The sequence below is a fragment of the Octopus bimaculoides genome, chromosome 20 (assembly GCF_001194135.2).
Source record: "Octopus bimaculoides isolate UCB-OBI-ISO-001 chromosome 20, ASM119413v2, whole genome shotgun sequence".
In the NCBI taxonomy this organism is placed as follows: Eukaryota; Metazoa; Mollusca; class Cephalopoda; order Octopoda; family Octopodidae; genus Octopus; species Octopus bimaculoides.
Window position 1 is genome coordinate 17,129,520 of NC_069000.1, and position 6,276 is coordinate 17,135,795.

The window sequence follows — 6,276 nt, forward strand, 5'->3', positions numbered from 1 at the left end:
AAAATCAATGCCAACAAAAAAAATTATAGCACCCCATCCACAACTTCCATTTCATTTAAAGCATCATCAATAGATCAAATTTTGCAGAAGGATCAAAGACCCAAGAAGTCAAAGAAAAAAAAAAAAAGAATTGTCAATGACATTTGTATGTTGTCAATCATTTATGATGACAGCTACTTTCTGAAGGATTATTACAGTAGTAGAAATCGGGATTTCTAACCATAGGTGCAAGGCCACACATTTTGTAGAAGCAAAAGTCATTTAGAATGACACAATTCTCACTATTACCTAATTGAAATTTATGTACAAGTTAACTTTTAGTCCAGAAGGATTAATAGCTAATTTGGTCTGAGCAGGATTTGAAATCAGAATGCAAAGAAAGAGCACATTTTGTCTATTGCATTACCAATTCTGTTATCAACAGCAGTTCATACAATACACTTTTGATGATGGGTGAAAATCTACAAAATTAGTATTGAAAATATGTGGACTAAGTTTAAAATTTCTTGGGTAGACAGACCTTTGAAAAGCCTGGGATACTTGGAAGAATTTGTTTAAATAATGGTTTTGAATTCTGGCCAGCAAATTTAGGTGAAGTGGGTAAGTTGATTACATTGACAGGAACTTATTTTATCAACTGCAAAACTATGAAAGGCAAAGTCAACCTCAGCAGAATTTCAATGCTTGGCATTGTACCTGACCTGTAAATGATTATGCAGCTTGCCATCTTTTAATTTGTTTAAATAATAAGGGTTCTTGAAGTGAAAAGGTTGGCAACCAATAATATAGCAAATTGGACATTGTGTTTTGAACCCCAGAGAACTAAGAGATAAAGGGACTTCAGTAGATATCACAAGGCATTTTGTCCTTAACTCTAATGATTCTGTTATCCACTGCTCAAAGCACAACAAATATGATAATGATTTCTTTCATTGGTACAGGGTCACAAATCTTTAGGAGAAGGCAGTGTCACATTTTAGTTGAGACCAAGTACATCAATAGCAGTTATTTTACTTAACCCATAGAAGTGAAAAGTGAAATAATTCCAGGTAGAATTGGAATTGAAAACATTGATTTTAACATCTGGCTAATAATAATAATAATAATAATAATAATAATTGTTTCTAATACAGGTACAAGGTCAGAAATTTTCGAGAAGAGGTTGATCAATTAAATCAACTTAAATACTTGATTGTTATTGTATTTTACTGACTTGAAAAAGAACGAAAGGCAAAAGTAACCTTGGTAGGAATTGAACTTAAACCATAAAAGACCATAAGTAAATATTGTCATTCATTTTGGCCAATACAGTTCTACCAATCCATCACTTTGAAAATAATATTATTATTATAGAATCTTCAAGTAACAGCCATGTACTGGAGTCAATGTAACTGACCCACTCATGCCAAAATTGCTAGCCTTTGTGCCAAGATTTGAAAGAGTTATTATTATTACCATTACTATTATTATTTATAATAATTATACTAATAAAAATATATTCTTACATTAGAAAAGGCCTGAAAGTATTTTTTTTAGAGGGGAAGGAGATTAAACAATTTATATCAGATTTAGTATTTAACAAGTAAACTAGTTAAATACTAGTATTTTAAAGATCCTCAAAAGATGAAAGGCAAAATTTGACCATTCCTGTTTATGTATGCATATCAGTAAATATGTATACATATGTATGTATAAATATGTGTGTGTGTGTGCAATTTCACAGAATTAAATTTTTTTCTTTTACAAATGAAAAAATAGAATAAATGATTCACTTCTTTGTATAAAAAGAATTACTACATGTGAAAAACAATATCCATTAAAATACATATATATGTGTGTATGAATGTGTATATATATATATATATATATATATATATATATATATATATATATATATATATATATATATATATATATATATATATACACATATTTAAAGGATTATACATATTTTCTTATGTCATTAACCATTTCACACAGCAGAACCTGGTGCAAATTGCGAATCGTAGGTGCCGCCATCATATTCATCTGCTACATTCATTACTGGGTTTGCTTTACCTTCTACGGTGTAGACGTCTTGATTGTTGAGTGGGCTGGCATTGGCTCGACCTGTTTGTTTTGTCTGGAAGTTAGAAAAGAAAAAGAAATAAAATCACACTAAAATCAGCTTAACAATCCTTTCTATTATATGCATAAGGCCTTAAATTTTGCAGAGAAAGGGGTTAGTCAATTACATCAAACCCAAGACCCAACTGACCCAACCCCAAAAGACTGAAAGGAAAAGATAAATGTAACGCTGGAATAAATGTCACTAAGTATTTTGTCAGACATGCTTATGATTCAATCCTTACACTAGCTAAATAAGGGTTTCAAATTTTGGCACAAGGCCAGCAGTTTTGAGGGAGGGGGCCAAGTTGATTACATCAACCCCGGTGCTCAATTGATACTTATTTTATTGACCCTGAAAGGATGAAAGGCAAAGTCAACCTTGGCAGAATTTGAACTCATAACATAAAAAGCATTCAGTCCATACTGTAAAGTGGTTGGCATTTGGAAGGGCATCCAGCCATAAAAACCACACTGAAACTAACCTCAACCCTGCTGGTGCCACATAAAAAGTACTCAGTCAACTTTGCAGGGTGGTTTAGGAAGGGCATCCAGCTGTAAAAATCATGCCAAAACAGATACTGAAGTCTAGCACAGTCTTCTTTCAAGCCAGCTCCTGTCAAACTATCGAACTGATGCCAGTATGGAAGGCAGACATTAAATGGTTATGATGATGAACATAGAGACACACAAAATTCCACTAAGCATCTTGCCTGGCATCTTTCATAATTAATTGAACCCAAAGTAGTGTGTTTCAACACAGATATAGTAACAAAAGTACTTTATCAAACCTGGAAAGGAAAAAGCAGATTCGGCTTCAGCAGTATCTGAATTCAGAATCTAAAGGAATGCAAGTAAAAATTGCAAGGGATTTTCTCCACTACTCAACGAAATTTGTTATTTCGACATGGTCAAATATTAAGCTATCACTTTCAAAATTAAATAAGATATATATTTGCTTTTCTGTTAATCCCTTCAATACCAATCCACCTGAAACCATCTCTGGCTCTGTATTACAAATGTCTGGTTGACATGAGTTTTTAATTAAAATCTTCCATCAAACCTTAGTCACAATCTATGTTCCCAACACTAGCTTAATGATAACTAAGTTATTTTACTAAATTCTTTGTTATATTTAGAATTAATTGAAAGAAACACAAAACATCTCAAAATAAATATGGTAACAAAAGGGTTAAAGGGTTAAATTTTTACAAGTTACTTTCTTAACAATAAGAAATGCCATGTATCTATCCATTTTTCTATCATCACCATTGTTATCTCAATCTCTCGCTCAATACGCTAATAGCCTACACAACTCACAGAACATGGTTTACTTCAGTTTTTGGAATGCAATCGTTTCAGGAAATAAATGATTATTTTCTTACAACCATTTTAAAATCTATTTTAGTATTGAAAAATTTGTCAAGAATGAAGAATGAGTAATTTCACAAAGTCAAAGAAGTGATGCAGTAGCAATGCATCTTTGTTTAAGTTACATCCCTTACTGTTCCATAACTTATTGGTCCCACATATATCAAGATCAATAAGAAAACAGATTGAAATAGTGTTGGAGTTAATATAGTATAGTAAAAACAAATTTAAAAAAAAAAAAAGAAGCCAGCTCTTCCATCTTCCCTCTCCCTTCAAAGAAGACAAATCAAAACCAGAAAAATATGTTAATTTCTCATGAGAAGAATTAACTCTCTGAGTTGCTTTCTCAGGAGAATATTTTCATCTAGTATCACACAAATAAACAAAATGCACACAAGAAATACACATACAATATATACATATATGTATCTATACAATTGTCTCATACAATATAATAATGCATATATGAATATAATATAAGCCAGAGAGAAAGAGGGGGAGAGAGAAAATAACATGAAGATTAAGAAGAAGAATATTTGAGCAGTTGTTTAACCCTCAAGGCATAGCATGTAAATCATTCTCAAACCACACCCTGGCATCTAAAATAAAAGAGGACATAGTAAATAGTGATATACAAATAAGAGAGTAGTCATGGAGGGATTGTCTTTGATCATGGAGGAATTAAGGCCAAACATCTTTATCACTAACAAGTGCCAATGAGAAAACTTGACTTGGCCACTCAGACAAGAAATAGCAGCCAAATAACATCAACTCATACCCTACTGTTTTAAATATAGGATACAATTAGACAATGCCCTGATAGATTAATGATCCTCCTGGCAAGTCATTCAAGAAAATTTTTTCTTTTGTGTGTTTTTCATGTTTATTGCTTCCTTGCATCTGCCACATCTTCCTGTGATACTAATGTACCTCTTATATATCCATACTTTGCACTGGGCACACTATATGCTATTTCTACCTACACCTTTTATACATACCGAACATGACCATTTTTCTGAAAGGATTAGGGTACTTCCTGATTTCCTATTTACTATGACTTAGGTTTTTTTTCTAAGATAACTTTAAGACCCTATGGTTCCAAGTTTTGCTTCCAAACATGGAATTTCATATCTAATTCTACTACAATTTCAGTTATAAGAATAAAGTCATCAGCATAAAGGAGTTCCCATATGTAATTGGTTTTAAAATCTTCTGTTATGGCCAAGACAACAATGATAAATAAGATGGGACTGTGAGCTAAATCCTGGTAAACTATTATCTGCACACTAAATTCATCAATATACTTGTTAAAACTCACTTTACTGACAACACCCCTGTATATGGTTTGGACAGCCATTCATCTATTCTTTGCTTCTGCAGCCATTCCTTTATTCTTTGTTTCTGCAGCAACCACCAGATCAGGGAGCAAGAGACTTTGTTACAGTTTCTCTACAAGTTGACGAAAGCCATGTACATTGGTTTACTTTTGGTCAAATATTTCCCCTTACTAGGAAGAGAGCATCAGTAGAACTTCTCCCTGGCACAAAATCAAATTGCATCTCATCTAGCCTAACTTTTTCCTAATTAATTGAGCTATAACTCTCCATAACCTGCATGGCTTGATTCAGCAACTTGATTCTTGTAAATACTCCACTCTAAGGTATCTCTATTACCCTTTGAAGCAATTCACTTTTATGCTACTACACCAATCACTGAGAATGGGACATTCCTGTACTACCTCATTAACTATATGGGTCAGATGATTAGGCCAGATATATTAAACAACTCAGTTGTAATTCCCAATGGACCAGAGTTTTTTCCTGTCTTCATATTCTTAAGTACATTATTTATCATACTGCTGTCAACTAGAATGGCTGGTCCCTCTGTTGGGTTCATATTTGGAAGGCTTTCTTTCTTCCATGCATTCTCCACATTTAAGTAGCATTTCAAATGGAACTTCCATTTGTCTTTGTTTTCAGAGTCATTACGTGCAAGTGTATTATTATCTATCCATGCAAACCTCTCTTCCACAACAACTTGATTTTCTCTGATACACTGTTTTGCAATCCAGAATACCTCATGTCTCAGGTCATTATACTATAGAACATTGGCAAACCTTCTTTTTTGCTTCTCTCCTCACTAAATATACCTATTGCCTACCTTCTCTTCAAGCTACCCAGTATAATTCTCTTCAACTCCCATTCTTCTATTCCTTCCAAGCTTATTATCACTTTGTTTTTATGGCTTTACATATTTCACTGTTCCAGTATCATGTTACATTCAGTTTGGTACACAGATCTCTGGTTTGTGTACTCGCTAAATTGATAGGTAATCAGGTGACTGGCTGATATAGTTTTAGGGAAAAGAACCAAGGTTCATGAACTCATCGATGAAAATCCACTGTCACATATAGAAAAATTAGTCAGTAAAAGCACAATAAATAAGTATAATATAATGCTTTTAATTATTAATTTTTCTATAGTTAGTTTTTGTTTGTGGCAGATGTTCAGATGTTCAGGTGCAATAAAGACTGCAAACAAACAGGAAACAACTTCTATCTCATTCCAGGGTGAAAAACTAGAGGTAGTCGATAGCTTCCGCTATCTGGGCGACCAAGTTAGTAGTGGGGGTGGGTGCGCTGAAAGTGTAGCTGCTAGAATAAGAATAGCCTGGGCAAAGTTTAGAGAGCTCTTACCCCTGCTGGCGACAAAGGGACTCTCACTCAGAGTAAAAGGCAGACTGTATGACGCATGCGTACGAACAACCATGCTACATGGCAGTGAAACATGGGCTGTAACT

General features: G+C 33.5%; 1 protein-coding gene and 1 long non-coding RNA gene across 7 annotated transcripts in view; both read right to left on the minus strand.

Annotated features, from left to right (window-relative positions):
* The window catches only part of LOC106879801 (uncharacterized), a 129,501-nt gene that overhangs the window by 26,331 nt on the left and 96,894 nt on the right, over positions 1-6,276 (minus strand). The window lies entirely within an intron of this gene.
* The window catches only part of LOC106879800 (uncharacterized), a 78,660-nt gene continuing 72,478 nt past the window's right edge, over positions 95-6,276 (minus strand). The window contains exon 3 of the long non-coding RNA XR_008266311.1: positions 95-2,122. This is a non-coding gene — a long non-coding RNA (uncharacterized LOC106879800). The remainder of the gene's footprint in view (positions 2,123-6,276) is intronic.